Genomic DNA, 24,435 nt, shown 5'->3' with positions numbered 1-24,435 from the left:
TATAGATTCACTTACGTTTGCATGCAGTTTATTCACTATCGAGAGCTATTTTCCTTTTCGTCAACTCATTGTCAACATTGATGTAAACAATCGCCATATTGCTTTGTGACGTATTGGGATTTCCACAATAATATATATATTTCGAATAACAGCCACTTTAACTCGCTTTGTAACTACGATGTACACCTTATCTACCAATATTTTTTAATGACGTCACATAATCTGTATATCTGTGTGCACCTTATCTACTATCGTACCTATCTGATCACGTGACAACAATCCACTTTATGTGCCAGTTGTAGGTTCGCTAAAGCATTCTAGTAAAGTGGCTTTCTAAATTCAGGTCAAAGTTAAAGTGGCTTTTTGATAATACCAAATAAGGATTCAGAAACCTATCTCTCCCAAAAAAAAATTATTTAGAAAAATTTTTCTAACATTCGATTCTTACAATGAATTTACCGAAAAATACTTAATATGGATTGCCTATCTGGTCCACACACCCAAAAAATTTAGTTTTCAAAAAGTCCACTTAATCTAGGTTTGTACCACCGTACAGCTAATGTCCCAATTGGGGGTATATATATATATATATATATAAGTACGTCTGAGTCAGTGACAACTCTACAACAGATGTATCCATCGGATCGCCATCAATGATGGTGATACATGGCTGTGTACATAATGTATATACAACTCGTCTAAACATCAACCCAACAATGTTAGATCTAACATTGTTGGGTTGATGTTTAGACGTGCTGTAACAATAACATCTTCATGCCTGATATACCATGTACTGTAGTACGCCGCTAGATTAAAACTGACATGGAAAGGTAACATATGGCCAGCGAAAGCTCTTTTTTTAGAGCCCAGGTGGTCGTGTGGTCTAGCGGGACGGGTGAAGTGCAGGCGATTTGGTGTCACGATATCACAGTAGCATGGGTTCGAATCCCGGCGAGGGAAGAACCAAAAATTTGCGAAAACAAATTTACAGATCTAACATTGTTGGGTTGATGTTTAGACGAGTTGTATATACATTATGTACACAGCCATGTATCACCATCATTGATGGCGATCCGATGGATACATCTGTTGTAGGGTTGTCACTGACTCAGACGTACTTATGAATATAATTATTTTCTGTGACTGTATCTTACATTAATTTGTAGGATCCTTTACTATAGATAATTTAGCTGATCTGTAACAATAACATCTTCATGCCTTATATATCATGTACTGTAGTACGCCGCTATATTAAAACTGACATGGAAAGGTAACACATGGCCAGCGAAAGCTCTTTTTTTAGAGCCCAGGTGGTCGTGTGGTCTAGCGGGACGGGTGCAGTGCAGGCGATTTTGTGTCACGATATCACAGTAGCATGGGTTCGAATCCCGGCGAGGGAAGAACCAAAAATTTGCGAAAGCAAATTTACAGATCTAACATTGTTGGGTTGATGTTTAGACGAGTTGTATATACATTATGTACACAGCCATGTATCACCATCATTGATGGCGATCCGATGGATACATCTGTTGTAGGGTTGTCACTGACTCAGACGTACTTATGAATATAATTATTTTCTGTGACTGTATCTTACATTAATTTGTAGGATCCTTTACTATAGATAATTTAGCTGATCTGTAACAATAACATCTTCATGCCTTATATATCATGTACTGTAGTACGCCGCTAGATTAAAACTGACGTGGAAAGGTAACACATGGCCAGCGAAAGCTCTTTTTTTAGAGCCCAGGTGGTCGTGTGGTCTAGCGGGACGGGTGCAGTGCAGGCGATTTGGTGTCACGATATCACAGTAGCATGGGTTCGAATCCCGGCGAGGGAAGAACCAAAAATTTGCGAAAGCAAATTTACAGATCTAACATTGTTTGGTTGATGTTTAGACGAGTTGTATATATATATATATATATATATAGGCGTAACTGTTAACTGTTAACTTTTTACTTATTTTATTATTTTATTTAATGAATATATATATAAATAAGGGAATGTGGTTTGATGGACAACTCCGTACAAGAGACCAAGTGACAATGAAAGGCCTGAGTTGGTCCGGTAAGGGCCGATTTTGGCCTCAAATTTCAGATTCATCGAACGAAAGATCAGTTTGACCACGTTTTAAACACTTAAGTGTCTATTTTATTTAAATCAATTAGTTAAAGTGAAAGATTTTAACTGACTAAGTCATAAAAAAACGCACCGATTCAAGCTGAAATACGAAAAATCTACCAAATATGCTGAAAAAATTCATTTTCAGATGTTTTTTTTTTTATCTCAAAAATGAAAGTCGCCGCATCCGTGTTCATCCTCAACCTTTATATATGTTGTGTATTATCATAAAATTCAACTTCCATTTCAATATTATTATTAAGGATGTACACGAATGCGGCCACTTTCGTTTTACACGAAAACCGTCTAAAATTTAACTAAAATGCTAGAATTGTGAAGTTCTCAGTAAATTATTATGACTTAATGGTGCTAGTACCCGATATATGTGCATTGTATTGTCAAAAACAGCCCATTTTTATGTAACAGAAGCATTTTACTGACCAATAAATAACTAAAAGTTTACATTTTAACAATTTTGTAAAACTGTAATATTTATGGGCCAAAAAAGGGTATTACTGGACCTACTCCTTTACATCAATAGGTCAATGAATTGCCTTCATCAATGAGCAAAGAATATACCGCATAAAGTCAGCTATAAAAAGCCCCGAAATGACATAAAATTTATATAAAACAATTCAAACGAGAAAACTTACGAACTAATTTATGTCCAAAATAATGAACGAAAATCAAATATGTTACATAACAACCAACTGAATTTTAGGCTACTTGACCCGGGACATGAACATACAGAATGTGTCGAGGTTAAACACGTTTATAGGAGGCAATCCTTCCCAACCTGGGGCATAAACTGGATCCCTGTTGTGTTCACTCGTCGCTTAACTAACGCTGCGAAGCTTAAGATGGAATGGCGGACCAGTTTAACATGGGACAGCGGTGTAATTTAACAACATAAGAATAAACAAAAAATCAGTTAAAAAGGCTTAACTCATCAGATGGATACAACTAGAATACATCTAACAAAAACAGAGTGGACATGCAAAGGAACTTATACATGTACATCCGAACAACCAAAATACTTTAAGTACAGATCTTAGACTACTCGCAGTTACTGACAATTGGTTAAAAGCTAATAACAACTAATACAAAAAGCATGCATCTTAGATGCATGGATTCAGTAAACAATCCTGGATATTACGTTAGTTTTTAGTCTTTCTCCTCCGTATATAAGAACAAAGCCATCTATTGAAAAATTAAAAAAAAAATCTTGGTATGGATCAATAGTATTTTAAGGGAAAACATGTCAGGCATGGAAAAGCATATTCCTGAAAATATTCAACATTTAAACTACACTGTGGTCTGATTATTAAGGGATACTATACTGCATTGTGGAAACAACAGCTAGATATACATAAAGATGGTAAACTACAAACTTATGTAACATTCTAGTGCAACTTCGGTTTTGAAAATTATTTGTCAATAATGCGACATTTTGAGCAAAGGAACTTGTATTACTAGATTAAGAATATCTGCTCACAAATTGCAAATTGAATCTGGTAGATACCAGGGTACTCTTCGACATAACCGAATTTGTCTCAGGTGCACCTCAGGTGAGGTTGAGGATGAAGTTCATTTTTTATTTAAATGTGACACGCATTTATTAAAAAGAGAGAAATTGATGCAAAATATATTTAAATCATGTCCAAACTTTCAAAATTTAAATATTAATAACAAATTAATTTGGATAATGAATAATGAGGATCCCAATGTACTATTTGCATTTCATAAATATATAGAAGATACTATGAATTGAAGGACAATATAATCTGCAATATCTAATCTCAATATAACTCTTTAATATGAATTTGGATACCCTGTTAAGCCTGCACAGATCATAAGAAGAATTTCAAATTCTCTGGTACTGTCCCTTGATGATCCTTGCTGACTGGACCCAGAATCTATAACACTAAAAATATGTATTTAAAATATATTTTAGAAAATTTAGGACTTTGACTCATCTGCATTAAGTACAAGTAGGGACTTCCCTTTAAGCACCGACGCTTTGTGCTTTCCGCAGATAAGTCATATTAAATATCCTTTGTGAGATAATACTTGTTATTTGCAGTATACCTCATAGTTAAATTCGCAAGTGCTTAAATTGTGGTTTTTTTTTTGCATTTTCTTTATATTTTCTCCCCACAAACTACTCATGCCTCTTGTTTGTCTTTTCAAAGTGAAAATACACTTACCGGGTGCACTTCGAGTCACTGATGTCAACAATAATAATAATAATACATTGCTGCTTTTATTCTATTATTTTTATAACACTTGTTACATATCTTTTATTGTCAGTGTTCTGCATATGTTATTGTTTATAATATTATTGTCGGTATGCTATATGCCCTCCTGGGGCCCTAATTTGGTAAATAAAAATATTCTATTCTATTCTATTCTATATTATAAGTATATACAACAAATGAAAATTGACCAATGTGGACCTTATTTTCGCAATTCCATATATTGCTTTATATACATGTAGTTTACAACAATAGACTTTGTTAGTCGTGTATTATTTTAATTATAGTTTCTTTTGTACAATTTGGAAATAAGTATGGCGTTCTCTATCACTGAACTAGTATATACATGTATTTTTAGGGGCCAACTGAAGGACGCCTCCGGGTGCGGAAATTTCTCACAACATTGAAGACCTGTTGGTGACCTTCTGCTGTTGGTTTTTCTGTGGTCAGGTTGTTGTCTCTTTGACACATTTCCCATTTCCATTCTCAATTTTGAATATCTTTTTCATTCCGATGTAACTCGATTAAAAGTAAAAGTGTGTTAAAAAAATTAGAAATCGGGAGAAATGCCATTCGGTATCGTTTTTCTTGATATTAGTACACAGTTGTGCAAAGCTCTGATTCCTTTCAAGGATTTTGCTATACTTTTTGGACCTTTTGGATTAAAGCTCTTCATCTTTAACATAAGCTTTGGATTTCAAATAGTTTGGCCACGAGCATCACTGAAAAGACATGTATTGTCGAAATGCGCATCTGGTGCAAGAAAATTGGTACCGTTAATTTTATTTGGAATACGAAGAAAAATTGCCCACTTGCAGGGGAACACAAAACTGCATTGAAAATGAAAAAAATAAAGAATAGAAAGAGAAAAAGATAGGCTAACAGTTTAAGTATAAAGAATAGTGGGCCTCTAGAATATATAGAATAGAGAATAACATGCAAAATTTGTATAGAATACAGAAAACTATGGCGTAAATAATATTAAGAATTAAAGAACACCCACCTCCCTCCTTTTCTAAGCCCTCTTTTATCATATATATATTACTTTTGATCCTTCTCGGAACGCTCGGTATTTTTTTTAATTTGATCTATTTGAATCGTCTTTGAATTCTCATAGCATATGATGTGTGTCAACATTTTTTTTTACTGAAAAATTGTAATAGTGGTCAGGGGCATCCCAATATTTATCTTAGTTGTTGAAAATAGCAACTGCAGTTTTTCGAGCGCATAACTTGTCATAACAATTAAACTAGACCCTAATAAGTTGATGCATCACAGGAAAGCAGTATTTTACAGCCCCCCCCCCCCCCCCCCCCCCAAAAAAAAAGAACAAAGAAAAACATCCCCCACACACACAAAATTACAATAAAAAAAAAACGCTATTGCTAGTACAAATGTATCTGGACAATGACATGCGATCCCCAATGCTAGTTAATACGGGTCCAGTACTAGTCCATAACTTGTGTGCATTGTTAAATAAGGCCGTTAGTTTTCTCTTTTGAATTGTTTTACATTGTCTTATCGGGGCCTTTTATAGCTGAGGCTATGCGGTATGGGCTTTGCTCATTGTTGAAGGTCGTACGGTGACCTACAGTTGTTAGTGTTTGTGTCATTTTGGTCTTTTGTGGATAGTTGTCTCATTGGCAATCATACCACATCTTCTTTTTTATATTTAAATTGAAGTCCAACCTAAATAGGTATTACAACATCGTTAACGGAGAAGTTGTATGTAAAAAAAAGATGTTGTATGATAGCCAATGGGACGAATACTTTTTATCCACCAGGTACCAAAGCATGATGCGCGTTAAAGATTGTAATATCAGAAATTTGCACCTGTCCTAAGTCAGGAATCTGATGTACAGTAGTTGTCGTTTGTTTATGTAATATATACGGGTTTCTCGTTTCTCGTTTTTTTATATAGATTAGACCGTTGGTTTTCCCGTTTGAATGGTTTTACACTAGTAATTTTGGGGTCCTTTATAGCTTGTTGTTCGGTGTGAGCCAAGGCTCCGTGTTGAAGGCCATACTTTAACCTATAATTGTTTACTTTTTAAATTGTTATTTGGACGGAGAGTTGTCTCATTGGCACTCACACCACATCTTCCCATATCTACTTGATATATTCATAGACACAGAAGCTTGTCACTTTTTTGTTTATCTTTTTATTGGAAAATATTCTTTAATATTTCGACTTATTTAGAGTTTTAAACATTTATCAATGCGATTTGAATATAACGATAGTTCGTGTACTTTGCCCCTCTTTCCTTTTTCCCGCCTGTATGGAAAGCAAGTACAATGATACATGTTTCCGACTCCACTGATAAAGTACAAATGATACATGTAGTTATTTTACGACTTTGCGTAAAATATTTTTAAGAAAGAAGTGCAAGATATTCCATTGTTCAAACACGAATCATATAACTGTCATTTCCTCTAAAACTATAAGTCTAGAATTCGTCTTGTTGTACAGGGTATACAATTGCCTTTTATCCTTTAAAGAAATGTTTTCCATGGTTTTTTTATTAGATAGGTCTGTGTACCTTCTGTTTGAGTAAGTTACATGTACTTGTATTGTGACTGTCATTTGCTTTTTTGTGTTGTGTGTATAGTATATGTTGTGTAGACCCGTAAGTTTTTGAGATGCTGATCCAAGTCTAAAAAATGTTTTTATAACTTTTCTTTTTGTTTGAAATTTGCCAGAGAGAGTCAAAAGATTGAAGAGTAATTGTATAATATGTATTTGTCGTTTAAAAATCTTCTTGAATTATGTTAAAACAAAATGACTTGTCACATCCATTCTTGTTATTTCAATTAAAAAAGTGTGCAAAGTATATGTTAAATGTAATTATTGCCAAAAAAAAAAAAAAACTTATTTGATCATGAGAGACAAGATACAATTCCTGTCAAAGTACATATGAAAGCTGTAAAATTTTAGGATAGAATAGGAGATAAATGAAATATCGAATGACGGATAGTTCGATAACTTATTTTAGTTTTGCGTATTTAAAAACAAACAATCAAATTACAACTGGAGCATTGTTTTCGGACAATGTATAATGTTATAAATCATACAGATATGATAATTGTTTGTGCCTTATATTGATGGATATTGATACTAGCGGTAATCTTTTATTGATCTTTTCGGGCCAGATCTTTCTGTAAAAGGTGATAATTGTCACATTTCACTGCTGATAAACCCCGTTGATCGGAGGAAGGGCGACATCTCGTCGATGGAATGATATTATCTTTCGACTTTGTTTGATTTCATTGGTAAATTGTGTGTCAATTATGACACGTGACTCGCTGGTTACTTTGTTTGTAATGTTTAACGTTCATCCTCACACTCAATACTGATTTTGCAGAGAGAGCTTCATGTAGCACACGGAGTTCAACATCTCGTGACTGGACTTAACGGATAAGGAAAACAAATATTACAAAAGTGAAATATTCGTAAATAGATTTAACGTTTGAGTAGTTGTGCAAACTAGCCGATTCTTAAAAAACATTCTCTCAATGTGTTTTGTGTCAAATATTATGAAAGAATATTTCTATTTCAGAAACTTGGACTTTTTATAAAAACTTGATAAATCGATCGGTAACCTTCCGAATGGTACCGATTTAAATTTGATACTGAGGCCGTATATCTAGTATTGTTAAGGCTTAATATGTGTATAGTATATATACTCTGCAGTAACATATATAGTACATATTGTTGTATCATATGTCTCTTTAAATAAAAATTTGATGGTTAAGAAATTTACGCAGTACATCAAACAGAGCTCGAGAAGAGATCAAGAACCGATCATGTAGATCCGACTTTTTTATTATTATTAAAACGAAATTGTTAAAATACATGTATAATAAATGATATTACCTATATGCCAGAACCAATCCCAAATCAACTATATTTGTCATATCATAGCTTGACCAGTAAAGCTATGGCAATATTTGTCAATGAAATCTGCATCTTTCAAATATATCAGCAAATTAAAAGCAAATATATCTATTTACCATACATTTCTAGCTGTCTGAAATATCTTTCTTTATCATTTCTTTGCATATGTATTCAAAGTAACATGTGCCCAATATATTTACACATACATTTCTAGCTGTCTGAAATATCTTTCTTCATCATTTATTTGCATATGTATTCAAAGTTTCATATGCCCAATATATTTACACATGTCATTGATTTTATCATTTGACCACCTTTCTCAGTTCAACAAATTGTCTGCAAATCTATGTATTTACCATACATTTCGGAATATGTTCAAAGGCTTTTGATATGTTATGATTTGACATACATTTCAGTTGACAATAAAGACTAACAAAATTATTTCTTTACAATACATTTGACAGGTCTCTGCAGATTAAAGGAATTGATGCTTTACACCCCTCTATAAAGTTCTCGTTTTGAATTGGTTTACATACCAGGAAAATGTAAATGCACCTTACACTTTATAAACCCATTAAAATCATTTGAATGATGATACTTTGCTACCTGGACAAAGAAACACATTCGCGGATAAATTTACATCATAGACAAATACATGACAAAGATTTCCATTTGCAGAGGTATACAAATACATAGGTTTGATAAAGTTTTGCGACGGTCATAAATATATATAAATTCTAAACTTCAAAATGGTTTGATTAGGTGTTTATATATTTTATAAACCGCGGTCTCTCATAACCGCCCATAGGAGGGTATAGTACAAGAAATACTGATATTTACTGCATGTAAAGACAAGATAAACTAAATGCAGCGGTTTGTAAATATATGTAAATGTCGGTCTCTGAAGACATTTACATAACATTTGCGTACCTCTTCAAATCCGGGATTTCGTCTAGTGAAACTCAACGTATACCCTCACACCACTTACTAAAACGGAAATCCTGGATGATCTTCTGTTCTTGGTTCGTTTGGAATTCCAACCAAAGTTTATGAACTGGATCTTTCATCACTGTATTGGATACATAAACGACATGAGTGTCCTTACAAACAAGTTGAACAACGGTATACTGGCGTATTAAATTATAATCTTGGTACCTTTGATAACTATTAACACCACTGGCTCGATGCCACTGCTGGTGGACGTTTCGTCCCTGAGGGTATCACCAGCCCAGTAGTCAGAACTTCGGTGTTGACATGAATATCAATTATATAGTCATTTTTATAAATTTCCTGTTTTAAAAAACTTTGATTTTTTCGAAAAACTAAGGATTTACTTACCCCTAGGAGTAGATTACCTTAGCCGTATTTGGCACAACTTTTTGGAATTTTGGGTCCTCAATGCTCTTGAACTTTGTATTTGTTTGGCTTTAAAACTGTTTTGATCTGAGCGTCACTGATGAGTCTTACGAACCTGAAACGCGCGTCTTGCGTATTAAATTATAATCCTGGTACCTTCGATAATTAGTTGATCGGACAACAGTATTAAATAATTTTAGTTTTCTAAAACTTTACACAAGTGTTCCCCATTCCAAACTTATAGACAATTTTGATAGATATGGTATTGCTTTGTTTCATAAAACAAGAATGGACAACGTAGATACAACTATCTGTTCTTAGGGAGGAATTAATCCTACTTTATATATATATATATATATACTGTGTAAAAATTCACTCTGCTTCAAGCAAATATTTCTCTGAAACTGACATTATTAAAAGAGGGACGAAAGATACCAAATGGACAGTCAAACTCATAAATATAAAACAAACTTACAAAGCCGAAGCTAAAAATGAAAAAAACAAACATACAAACAATTGTACACATGGCACAACATAGACAACTATAGAATAAACAACACGAACCCCACCAACAACTAGGGGTGATCTCAGGTGCTCCGGAAGAGATGCTTGATTTCTTGATTAACAACATATTTGTCCAAATTGAAGGACGGGTTGTTTAACAAGCTATCAGCATTCTCAAGGGTAACAATTGTGTTCCTCTTCTTGCCGACATGTTACTTTAATCCTATGAGACCCACCAATACAGGAACTTATTAGGATGAAACAAAAGAAATCAATATTCTTCAACTGCAATTCGTCTCCGCTATATAGATGATGTTATCTCACTAAATAATTTCAAAATTTGGCGAACCCATCTACCCAATCGAACTAAAGATTAAAGACATAACACATACAGTTAAGTCGGCCACTCATTTTTACTTACAACAAGAGATGAACAATGATGATCGATTCAAAACAAAACCATACGACAAAAGACATGATTTTTCGCTTAAAATTGTGAACATTTCATTTCTATGCAGCAACAGACCAGCAACAGACCAGCAGTGCCTGCATACGGAGTATACAATAACCAATTGATTAGTATTCCCGTTATTCCCGAGTTTGTATTGCTTATTATGATTTCTTTGATAGTTGGTAAATCAAGAGTTCCATATGGTCAGTTTAAAGTTTACCGACTCCATCATGAGTTGGTTGACCTTTAATGGAAAATCAGTTTCACAGATGATATCTGATATGTTCCTTATGTCTAAACTACAATTTCATTCACCTTTCACGAATGTGACCTACCGATATAGGCTTTTTACCGGGTTTGTAAGAACGTGATCAACATGACGGGTGCCACATATGGAGCAGAGCCTGCTTACCACTCTGGAGCACCTTAGATCACCATAGTTTTTGGATGGGTATGTGTTGCTTAGTCTTTAGCTTTCAATGTTATGTCTCTGTGGTATTTTTCGCCCCTCTATTAAAGGACATTTCGTTTTTTATTTTCCTTGCAGTTCGGTATTGTTAATTTCCTTTTTTATACTTTCTACTGTCTTTTGATACTTTGTTTTTTGGATTAGATTGCATCTTATTGCAGCTGTTATCCAATAGTTGTATTCTTGAAATAATTTGTAGATAATTATTTATGTGTTTTACTCAGATGGTGTTGATTATATTTACCGCTACTGCAATGTCCGGTTTTACTTCATATTAAAAAGCCTTATGTTATTTCTGATATCGCTCGGTTGCTATGACGGCGTGAACAAAGTTGCTGTAAAATGTGCTTTTTAAATAGTTTCATACATCTGTGTTGATAATATTTTTTGAAGAAGATTTTTTTTAATGATAAAATTATGAATGCATGCCATTTAAATCTACATTACTTGTAAGGTAAATTAAAACTTAATCTATAAAGCATGAAACGGACATATAGAAAACGGCAAAAATACGGTGTAACTTGTAACATTAAATTAGCATAAAATAGAGCTTTTGACCTAAAACTTATACAAATTCAACATATTTTCTCGCATTTTCGTATAATAGAATTGTTCAGATTCGGACTCGGAAATCTTATGAAATTCACCGCACAAAAAATCAAAAAAGACCATCGTAGATAAGTTTGGAATGGTCTTCGTTATATGTAAGAAGTAGTAATGTGAAAGAACTAATAATCAAAATGAAGAATCGGTAAGAAAATATTTGCAGTTGCAATCTTTTTATTTTCAAAATAACTTAGTATTCCTAATGTGCATAACCCGAGGTTTAATATAATCTGCAACATATGAATGATTCGATAGTCAGGACTGAACACCTTAAATTTGTAAAAGTCCAGCTGTTATGTTACAATCTAAAGAAATTACGATTTAACGCTATTTTCTGAAAAGGATCCACGACATTCTCCATATTATTTCCATTACACTGCTCTTAACATCTATTTATTTATATTTTCAGAATGTGCATTTGCTGCACTTTTTTGTTCGAAAAAAAAGAAATATGTTTGAATGTGAATGTTTAAAGTTATGTGATAAACTAAGTGTCCAGTATTATTGTTACGCTAAGGTTTTCTGGGGGAAAATTGCCGACGTCGTAAATGTTTTTTTGTAATTTGAAGACGTTACGTTTGTGGACTTAGCTTTGTGCACGCCGTTTATGTTCCTATAATTGCTTTCAATTTTTGTTGTTTTCGTAATGCTGTTATAGCCTATTTTTTCAATAAATAAAATAGAAAATGAATAAAGGGAGTTTGTCAAAAAGACAGCAACCCGACCAATGAGCAGACAAAAGCCGAAGGCAACCAATGGGTATTCAATACAGCGATAAATTACCCGGAGGCGTGTATCAGCTGACCTCTAAACAAAAATGTGTACTAGTTCAGTGGTAATGGACGTTATACCTAACTCCAAAATATATAAATGAACTAAAAATTAAAAATCATACCAGACTATCAAAGACATGGGGCGGCGGGGTTTAACATGTTTGTTTTATATATCTCAATGTAGAAAAAGCAAATTCAAGGCAATATGCACAGTATAACTCTGTTCAAAAGAAATATAAATCAACTAGCAGTTACTGACATGTCAGCTTCAGACCACAACTTAACTTATTGTATGAATATCAATAAACTCATCATACATATCAGGACTAAATTTTATATATACACCAGATGCTCGTTTCGTCTACAAAAGACTCATCAGTGACGCTGGAATCCAAAAAAGTTAACAAGGCCAAATAAGGAACAAAGTTGATGAGTATTGCGGACCTAACTTCCTAAAAGTTTTGCCAAACACAGCTAAGGTCAACAATACTTTACCGCTGTTCGAAATTCAAAATTCGATTGGGGAAACATCCGTGTTACAAACTAAAACTGAGGGAAACACATCAAAAGCCAATGCAACATACATAAACATAGAAACGAACTATTTGATAACAACTGTCATTTTTCTGACTTGGTACAGGACATTTTAAGAAAATATAATAAAAATTAACCCGGGACAATTGTGCAGCCGTAAAACATAAGAACAGATAAATCACAAATGTCTAACTCTCTAACACCGTTAGAAGATGACAGCAACTAATATTTAAACAATTGGACGATATAAGAGTATTCACAGAAATTGAAGGCTGGTTCAAAGCTACTTGCAACTTATAGATAAATAATCTTTTACAAGATATACTGATCGATCAAGACAGGACAAAAATTGGCATTATTAGTGTGAGACACGTATGACATTGTTTAATGCCAGATTAAACGTACACTTTATCGACAGGATATTTCAGTATGAGTAGTAAATATTCAAAGCAATATATGTATAATTTTCAAAAATATAGGTGTTAAACGACCAAAATCATGGTACGTCACTTCCGGTCGTATACGAAAGTAGGCAAATAAAAAAAACTTGGATATGACAGCTGTAGGTAATTGATCCTACATTTAATTCCAGTTAAACATTTCTGTGTTATAAACATTTGTCTTGGGTATTTCAAAACACAATTATTTTTTTATTTGGGATTTCTATAGAATATTTTGTAATCTTGAGGTTACATGGTGACTTCACCTTGTACACACATAAAATAAGGTTAGAAATTCGAGGGTTATTTTCTTATAATGTTTTCTATAATACTGGACTTGATAAAACTTCACTCATGCCGAGTATTCCATTATTTGAAACAAAGATAAATTATGAACATTTTTTTTCGAAAAGTTCAAATTTAACAAAGACTAATTAGAGAAAATCAATGGTGGTATTACACCTATAATCAATAACAGTACCGAAAAGACAATATGTTAAAATGAAACTACTGTGTTGAATGATAACCCTGACATTTAGTTGGGGTTTTAAAAATTAATCAGTGTACATGGATCATATCTAAATTTTCGGGCTCTTTGACAACATCCCTTTATAATGAAATATGATTTTCCGTTTTTTTATAAAACTATTTAAAAGATCTTTAGATTAGTTCACTAATAGAAAGATTTTCAAATGTTTGGATAAATGTGTGGTAACGAAATAACTGACGTATTGCAAAAATTATGATCGTGAAAACCTTAATCACAACTACAGTATAAGGACAGAGGGAACAAGATGTTAAGCCAAGGAAACATAACCGACAACAACAAAAAACATACCAATTTACTGCAAAAAAGGGATTTCATTTTCATACAAAACTATCCTTAATCTGTTTTTATATTCAACTTTTTTAAATGAGTTTATTATTTTGTTAATGATTTCAGTTGTATACATAAAAAAGATGTTGTGATATGATTGCCAAGGACATAACTCTCCACAAGAAACCAAAATGACACAGAAATTAACAACTATATGTCAACATACGGCCTTCAACAAAAAGTAAGGTCCATACCGCATAGTCAGCTATAAAAGGCCTCTAAATGACAATGTAAACCAATTCAAACGAGAAAACTAATTTTCTTATTCATGCACAGAGTTACCTCCCGGAATAAAACTTTTATGTACAAAACAAATTAACGAAGAACAAATATGTAACACATCAACAAATGGTAATTATAGGCTCCTTGCTTGTGACAGGCACATACATACAAAATGTACGGGGTTAAACATGTAAGAGGGATCCATACCCTCCCCCTTACCTTGTAAAGTGGTGTAACAGTGCAACATATGTACATCTATTGAATCATTATGGTTCGTATATTTATAAAAGTATTCAAATTACACATTATATTAATAACATGTATCAAAGATACAAATATGGGTTTGTAAAGGTCGTTATGAAAACAAACACAATAAGTATATCAATATAAAAATTGTACGAAATATAAATGTTGATTGCTGTTACATCTTATTTATTTATATATATTTTTCTAAAAGTTTATTATAATTCCATTTGCGTTTACTAAGAATCAGTCTTTTATGTTACATTCGTCTCAACTCGGCCGATTCCGTTCCCTCATCTAGCGGATTATACCGAGGATTGCCGAATGTTTATGTTAATGACTCGTCTCAACTCGGCCGATTCCGTTCCATCATCTAGCGGATTATACCGAGGATTGCCGAATGTTTATGTTAATGACTCGTCTCAACTCGGCCGATTCCGTTCCCTCATCTAGCGGATTATACCGAGGATTGCCGAATGTTTATGTTAATGACTCTGTGTTATAGTAAGTGACGGACATTTAAATTGAACCACATCCAAATATAGGGAATGTTCAATTTAGTTTTCATAGTAAACGGATGTTTATTTTGGATACGTGAAGAAATGATGCAATTAATTTGACATGATGTTATTTTCATGTAATAACAAATGATATTAATGTATTGCGGCTAAAACGTTTTTACTATCCTGTTCATAAAGGATAAACTGAGTATGTTTGTTAATTTAATGTTTTTATTTTAAAAATTGAATTACGCACGATGTATAGCAATCTAGTAAACAATTATTTTAAATAAGTTTTAAAAAAAAATGACTAACTGGTATAAATAGAACATGTAAGCGGTTAAAATAATAATCTAATCACATTGACATTGAATATGAAACTCTTGCTTGTTGGGATTGTATGCGTTTGTCTTTATGGTAAGTTTTCTTTCATTCTATTTTGAGAAAAGTTTATTTCTTCAATGTCCATACACAATATGTTTTGACCAGAAAAAGGTGACAGTTGTTTACTAATGTTTAAACCTCGGTAAACGAGAAATATTTTCTAAAGTAGAGGTTTATTATTGTTTAATTCAGCTTTATCGATTATGTTTCAATTTGCTACGTTTATAAGCAAAGTTTTTTTTCGATGTAACTCGACAGATTTGACACGTGGAGTAGGATTTTCCTACAACTTTCATATTCAGATATAGGAAGATGTGGTATGAGTGCAAATGAGATAACCCTCCATCATATGACTAATCTTGTAGAACTTAAGTGTTCTGTGTAGTGTTTTGTTTTGTTTTGTTTTGTTTTTTTTGTAAAATTTTCAAAAAAGTATCAACACTTTCAATTACCTACTATCAAATAGTTATCAAAGGTACCAGGATTATAATTTAGTACGCCAGACGCACGTTTCGTTTACATAAGACTCATCAGAGACGCTCATATCAAAATTGTTATCAATCCAATCAAGTATAAAATTGAAGAGCATTGAGGATCAAACATTCCAAAAAGATGTGCCAAATACGGCTAAATTTTATGTAGATTAGCCCTGATAATTTCAATAATTGTTGTGTAGTTTGTATATACTATCGGCTGCATAAAATTAGGAACTCTTGTCTTCTCGAAATAAAATTTAGTATACAACTATGGAGGTATCAATACTTATTTCGTTGAAAGCAGTGCAGCCTTTAATATACATATCAGGAATCGGATGTTCAGTGGGTGTCGTCTGTTTGTGTGGTTTATACCTGTTTCTCGTTTTTATATAGATTAGATTTTTGGTTTTCCCGTTTGAATGATTTTACACTAGTAATTTTGGGGGACCCTTTATAGCTTGCTGTTCGGTGTGAGCCAAAGCTCAGTGTTGAAGGCCGTACCTTGACCTATAATGGTTTACTTTTATAAATTGATACTTGGATGAAGAGTTGTCTCATTGGCACTCACACAACATCTTCCTATATATATACACATGATTTTTTTCAGGCATTGTACTGAGTTGTACAACATGTAATTTACACAGTGATGACTGTTCCTCACATTGTAAAAGTGGAGGAGCTCCCCATTGTCATTATCATAATAGTACCGCTAACTGCTGTTTCTGTGAAATTCCAATTGAATGTCATCCAAGTAATGCTACGATTGCTTGTCCCGCAAACTGTATTTGTGAACCAGAAGGAGAACATCATCACTGCATGTGTCCACAATAAAGGTAACTTTAATTGATAAATCAGTAGTATTATTACGGGGATGATCATTTCAAAAATCAGATTCTTGGGGTTATTTTTTTCATATTTCTTACTTTTTGCTCTTCTTTATCTCTGACCCAAGTCTATTATCCCCAATTTCTACAAAATGCATGTACCAAGTCAGAAATATGACAGTTGTTATCCTTTCGTTTGATGTGTTTGAGTCTTTAATTTTGGAATTTTATTATTTTATTACGGACATTCAGTTTGGAATTTTTCTTAGAGTTCATTATTTTTGTTATTTTACTGTTTACTTATATCCAAATAGATGGTGATTCCACTGTAAAGTGTTTGTCATTGTTTTTATTTTAACGCAAATGTATCCTTATTTTAGTTTGCAAGTTTAATTCTTTTCTTTATATTTAAGCACCAAACGATTTTCTAAAATACGATTTTTTCATACTTTCTTTTTTTTTTCGTTATTCTGTTTTCTGTAAACTTCATCAAGATTCTCGTATCTCAAATACTTAATTACACATACAACGTCTTAGATTTAATTACACATACAACATCATAGATTTAATTACACATACAACATCATAGATTTAATTACACATACAACATCAGAGATTTAATTACACATACAACGTCTTAGATTTAATTACACATACAACATCATAGATTTAATTACACATACAACATCATAGATTTAATTACACATACAACATCATAGATTTAATTACACATACAACATCATAGATTTAATTACACATACAACATCAGAGATTTAATTACACATACAACATCATAGATTTAATTACACATACAACATCATAGATTTAATTACACATACAACATCATAGATTTAATTACACATACAACATCATAGATTTAATTACACATACAACATCATAGATTTAATTACACATACAACACATACAACATCATAGATTTAATTACACATACAACATCATAGATTTAATTACACATACAACATCATAGACTTAATTACACACACAACATCATAGATTTAATTACACATACAACATCATAGATTTAATTACACATACAACATCATAGATTTAATTACACATACAACATCATAGATTTAATTACACATACAACATCATAGATTTAATTACACATACAACATCATAGACTTAATTACACACACAACATCATAGACTTAATTACACATACAACATCATAGATTTAATTACACATACAACATCATAGATTTAATTACACATACAACATCATAGATTTAATTACACATACAACATCATAGATTTAATTACACATACAACATCATAGACTTAATTACACACACAACATCATAGACTTAATTACACATACAACATCATAGATTTAATTACACATACAACATCATAGATTTAATTACACATACAACATCATAGATTTAATTACACATACAACATCATAGATTTAATTACACATACAACATCATAGATTTAATTACACATACAATATCATAGATTTAATTACACAAACAACATCATAGATTTAATTACACATACAACATCATAGATTTAATTACACATACAACATCATAGATTTAATTACACATACAACATCATAGATTTAATTACACAAACAACATCATAGATTTAATTACACATACAACATCATAGATTTAATTACACATACAACATCATAGATTTAATTACACATACAACATCATAGATTTAATTACACATACAATATCATAGATTTAATTACACAAACAACATCATAGATTTAATTACACATACAACATCATAGATTTAATTACACATACAACATCATAGATTTAATTACACATACAATATCATAGATTTAATTACACATACAACATCATAGATTTAATTACACATACAACATCATATATTTAATTACACATACAACATCATAGATTTAATTACACATACAACATCATAGATTTAATTACACATACAACATCATAGATTTAATTACACATACAACATCATAGATTTAATTACACATACAACATCATAGATTTAATTACACATACAACATCATAGATTTAATTACACATACAACATCATAGATTTAATTACACATACAACATCATAGATTTAATTACACATACAACATCATAGATTTAATTACACATACAACATCATAGATTTAATTACACATACAACATCATAGATTTAATTACACATACAACATCATAGATTTAATTACACATACAACATCATAGATTTAATTACACATACAACATCATATAATTACACATACAACATCATAGATTTAATTACACATACAACATCATAGATTTAATTACACATACAACATCATAGATTTAATTACACATACAACATCATAGATTTAATTACACATACAACATCATAGATTTAATTACACATACAACATCATAGATTTAATTACACATACAACATCATAGATTTAATTACACATACAACATCATAGATTTAATTACACATACAACATCATAGATTTAATTACACATACAACATCATAGATTTAATTACACATACAACATCAGAGATTTAATTACACATACAACATCAGAGATTTAATTACACATACAACATCAGAGATTTAATTACACATACAACATCAGAGATTTAATTACACATACAACATCAGAGATTTAATTACACATACAACATCAGAGATTTAATTACACATACAACATCAGAGATTTAATTACACATACAACATCAGAGATTTAATTACACATACAACATCAGAGATTTAATTACACATACAACATCAGAGATTTAATTACACATACAACATCAGAGATTTAATTACACATACAACATCAGAGATTTAATTACACATACAACATCAGAGATTTAATTACACATACAACATCAGAGATTTAATTACACATACAACATCAGAGATTTAATTACACATACAACATCAGAGATTTAATTACACATACAACATCAGAGATTTAATTACACATACAACATCAGAGATTTAATTACACATACAACATCAGAGATTTAATTACACATACAACATCAGAGATTTAATTACACATACAACATCAGAGATTTAATTACACATACAACATCAGAGATTTAATTACACATACAACATCAGAGATTTAATTACACATACAACATCAGAGATTTAATTACACATACAACATCAGAGATTTAATTACACATACAACATCAGAGATTTAATTACACATACAACATCAGAGATTTAATTACACATACAACATCAGAGATTTAATTACACATACAACATCAGAGATTTAATTACACATACAACATCAGAGATTTAATTACACATACAACATCAGAGATTTAATTACACATACAACATCAGAGATTTAATTACACATACAACATCAGAGATTTAATTACACATACAACATCAGAGATTTAATTACACATACAACATCAGAGATTTAATTACACATACAACATCAGAGATTTAATTACACATACAACATCAGAGATTTAATTACACATACAACATCAGAGATTTAATTACACATACAACATCAGAGATTTAATTACACATACAACATCAGAGATTTAATTACACATACAACATCAGAGATTTAATTACACATACAACATCAGAGATTTAATTACACATACAACATCAGAGATTTAATTACACATACAACATCAGAGATTTAATTACACATACAACATCAGAGATTTAATTACACATACAACATCAGAGATTTAATTACACATACAACATCAGAGATTTAATTACACATACAACATCAGAGATTTAATTACACATACAACATCAGAGATTTAATTACACATACAACATCAGAGATTTAATTACACATACAACATCAGAGATTTAATTACACATACAACATCAGAGATTTAATTACACATACAACATCAGAGATTTAATTACACATACAACATCAGAGATTTAATTACACATACAACATCAGAGATTTAATTACACATACAACATCAGAGATTTAATTACACATACAACATCAGAGATTTAATTACACATACAACATCAGAGATTTAATTACACATACAACATCAGAGATTTAATTACACATACAACATCAGAGATTTAATTACACATACAACATCAGAGATTTAATTACACATACAACATCAGAGATTTAATTACACATACAACATCAGAGATTTAATTACACATACAACATCAGAGATTTAATTACACATACAACATCAGAGATTTAATTACACATACAACATCAGAGATTTAATTACACATACAACATCAGAGATTTAATTACACATACAACATCATAGATTTAATTACACATACAACATCATAGATTTAATTACACATACAACATCTTAGATTTAATTACACATACAACATCATAGATTTAATTACACATACAACATCATAGATTTAATTACACATACAACATCATAGCTTTAATTACACATACAACATCATAGCTTTAATTACACATACAACATTATAGATTTAATTACACATACAACATCATAGATTTAATTTTCGTTTCCAAACATTGAATTTGCGACAATAATCACTACATTGGAGTTGGAGGGGGGAATATAAACATTAGAAGTATACCGATGTTTAAAAAGTCATAAATCGGTTGAGAGAAAACAAATCAGAGTTACAAACCAAAACTAAGGGAACACAACAACTATAAGAGGAAAACAAAGGACCGTTGAAGTGCAACAGAAATAAACGCCAACATACATAGAAAAGAACAACAGAAATAAACTGCCATATTCCTGACTTGGTACTTGAAAAATACACAAACAAAAAACGACATTATCTTAGCACAAATAAATGATATACTAGTTGACAAGTATTTTTAAACACAAACATATAAAATTAAATGGTATAGTTTTAGGATTTGCTGTATTGGTGTCTTCATCCTATTCCCACTTTTTAAAAATACTATTCCTTCTATTACCACATGCAAATAACAATGGATTTTATGATAAATAATTTGTTTTTAAAACAATCAAGGTTATTTAGAATTTCATCTTATATTTACCTGTATTTTTTTAAAAAGCATAACATATTTGGAACAAAGTTTTTGTATAATATCTTGTTTATTTGTAGTATGTTTCTTTTTTCATCAAAGAAATACTTAACAATAAGAAACAATATGATAAATAGATTGAGGTAAGATTTATTTTTAAATTTTTGAATTTGTACTTAAAAATAATGAAACATCACGATGAATAGATTGGAGTTAGATTTATTTTAAAATAAAATCAATTTGTAACCTTAAAAAATTGTCTGCTGTACTAATAAAATCATGATACAAATAATATTATAACCAAGTATAATCTTAAGATGTTGAATAAAAGTATACTCTAAAAAGATAATTACTTGGACCAATAATCAACTAACAGACGACAACACAGTAGGGCGTGTGCTAATCTTCAGTATACGCAGAAGAATCTAACACACTGATCAGCGGCAGATATCATATATGGTGATGGTACATTTTACACCTGTCCAAGCCTATTTTTCCAACTGTTAACTTTTCACGCAATAGTTGACGGTGCAATGTATCCACTCGTGCACAGTTTACTTCTAACCAAGAGTGAACTAGTATATTATACATAACTAGGTTCCTGGCTTTACTTACAGATATCTGCCACTAACACCAACTACAACTTCAGCCTACCACTATCTTCCTGGACTATGAAGTTGCAATACGAAATGCAGCATACTCTGTATTTCCTGGCATCAACGCAAAAGGCTGTTTCTTCCACTACAAGGATAACGACAATATTCATCAACTAGTACGCCGTGCTGCTGTACTTCCACTTATACCCTTTGATGATCTGGAAGATATGTGGTTTAATGCCCTCACAGACATAGATCAGATTGATACCAACATCAACTACACAGCCTTTACAGACTATGTAACAACATACTGGGTTGAACAGAACAGTCACCTTTGGAACCACTACTTAACACAAGGACAAAGGACAACAAATCGTCTAGAGGGATGGCACAGCAAGCTGAAGAAACATGTCACGCATCCACATCCAAACAAATTAAACTTCTGAAACATGAGGAAGTCTTCAACACCCTGACCATGATCCAGTAATGTATGCAGCCGGTGGGAAGAGAGTGGCCCCCAAAAAGAAGTATATAGAAATCAAAAACAGATTAGACGAACTTAAGATTAAACATGCAACCAGGAATTAGTCACAACAGCAGAGTTTGGTGATACAGTCTCCCACCTTCTTCACGTGGAATAGATTGATAAACTTTAATAGACTTGTATACAGTGATTGTCTAATGTTTTTGCTACAATGTGTGATTTGATTTAATGCTGTTGTATAATTTGTGTTATATTATGCTTGCTTGAATCTACAGTTGAATTTGTGTTATTAAAGTAATAAAATAATTCACTTATATTATATTTGTTTTAATTTCTTTTCTATTTATTTTGTTTAAAAAAACAGAATTCATACAGATGCAAAAATAACTTATTAATTACCTGTTCTAATAAAAAATACACTGGACAATTAACAGTTTATTAAAAAATGTTATACAGTATAATCCTTTGTTTGCACAAGTTTTCCTCCTATTCCCACATGAAATTTTACCTTTTCTTACCAGATTTTTAAAAAGTGGGAATAGAGGGAATGAACCGCTGTATTATCATTATATTATTAGTATTATTATTATTGCATAGCAATATAATATTTCCCACAGAAAGTAACCAGAAGTTAGCGTGCAATAAATTCTAATATTGCACTAATGCAATAAATCTTCAAAATTCATGACGTCATCAACGACAAAATCTTAGTTTAAACCAATTTTTACTTTCAAATATTATATTGCTATACAATAAAAGGGTTATTGCATGAATATTGTGGAATATTGTCCCTCGTAGAACATATATTGCACTCGCAAGCTTATGCAATATAAATTTCGTCTTGGGACAATATTCCCCAATATACATGCAATAACCCTATATTATTATTATTATAATTATTATTATTATTATTATTATTATTATTATTATTATTATTATTATTATTATTATTATTATTATTATTATTATTATTATTATTATTATAAGGTGATGAATGACAGAACTGGTTACACACAGATTCAGACCTACACCAATGTTATTTTCAAGGATCGATTTTATCAATTATAGACAATTATTTATCATATCATTTGTAACTTTTTCGATAATCTGTTAAAAGTTTTAAAATGAAAGTTTTCTGATTTATTTTATAATTTTGCAGACGCCGGAGTTACGTTTGAGAATATTCCGGATTAAGTATATAATGTTTGGTAGTTTAATTGTATTTATACTGCAATCAGCTATTTTGCTATACAGATAAAACTATACGTATAAACGTTAGCTTTATACGTCAATGATCTCAACTAACCTATAAGCCCCGCCTACTTACCAGAACTACTGTATTTCATCAACAACGTCACGTCACAACCATGACAACGTGTAGTAACAATGGTCAAACTTTTATGAATTTAAACTTGTTATGTCTTCAAATTGGTAATTTATATACAT

At 31.4% G+C, this 24,435-nt stretch overlaps 1 long non-coding RNA gene across 1 annotated transcript; it reads left to right on the top strand.

The window, feature by feature from the left end:
• The first annotated feature begins 15,532 nt into the window (after nucleotides 1-15,532).
• LOC134705118 (uncharacterized) lies at nucleotides 15,533-24,137 on the top strand. The gene is made up of 3 exons (XR_010105487.1): nucleotides 15,533-15,663; nucleotides 16,714-16,939; nucleotides 23,977-24,137. It is a non-coding gene; the product is annotated as an uncharacterized LOC134705118 (long non-coding RNA).
• The last annotated feature ends 298 nt before the right edge of the window (nucleotides 24,138-24,435 follow it).

Source organism: Mytilus trossulus, chromosome 2, assembly GCF_036588685.1.
Source record: "Mytilus trossulus isolate FHL-02 chromosome 2, PNRI_Mtr1.1.1.hap1, whole genome shotgun sequence".
Classification (NCBI taxonomy): domain Eukaryota; kingdom Metazoa; phylum Mollusca; class Bivalvia; order Mytilida; family Mytilidae; genus Mytilus; species Mytilus trossulus.
Note: the sequence above shows the minus strand (reverse complement) of the source record. Positions and strands in the feature narration are given on the sequence as shown.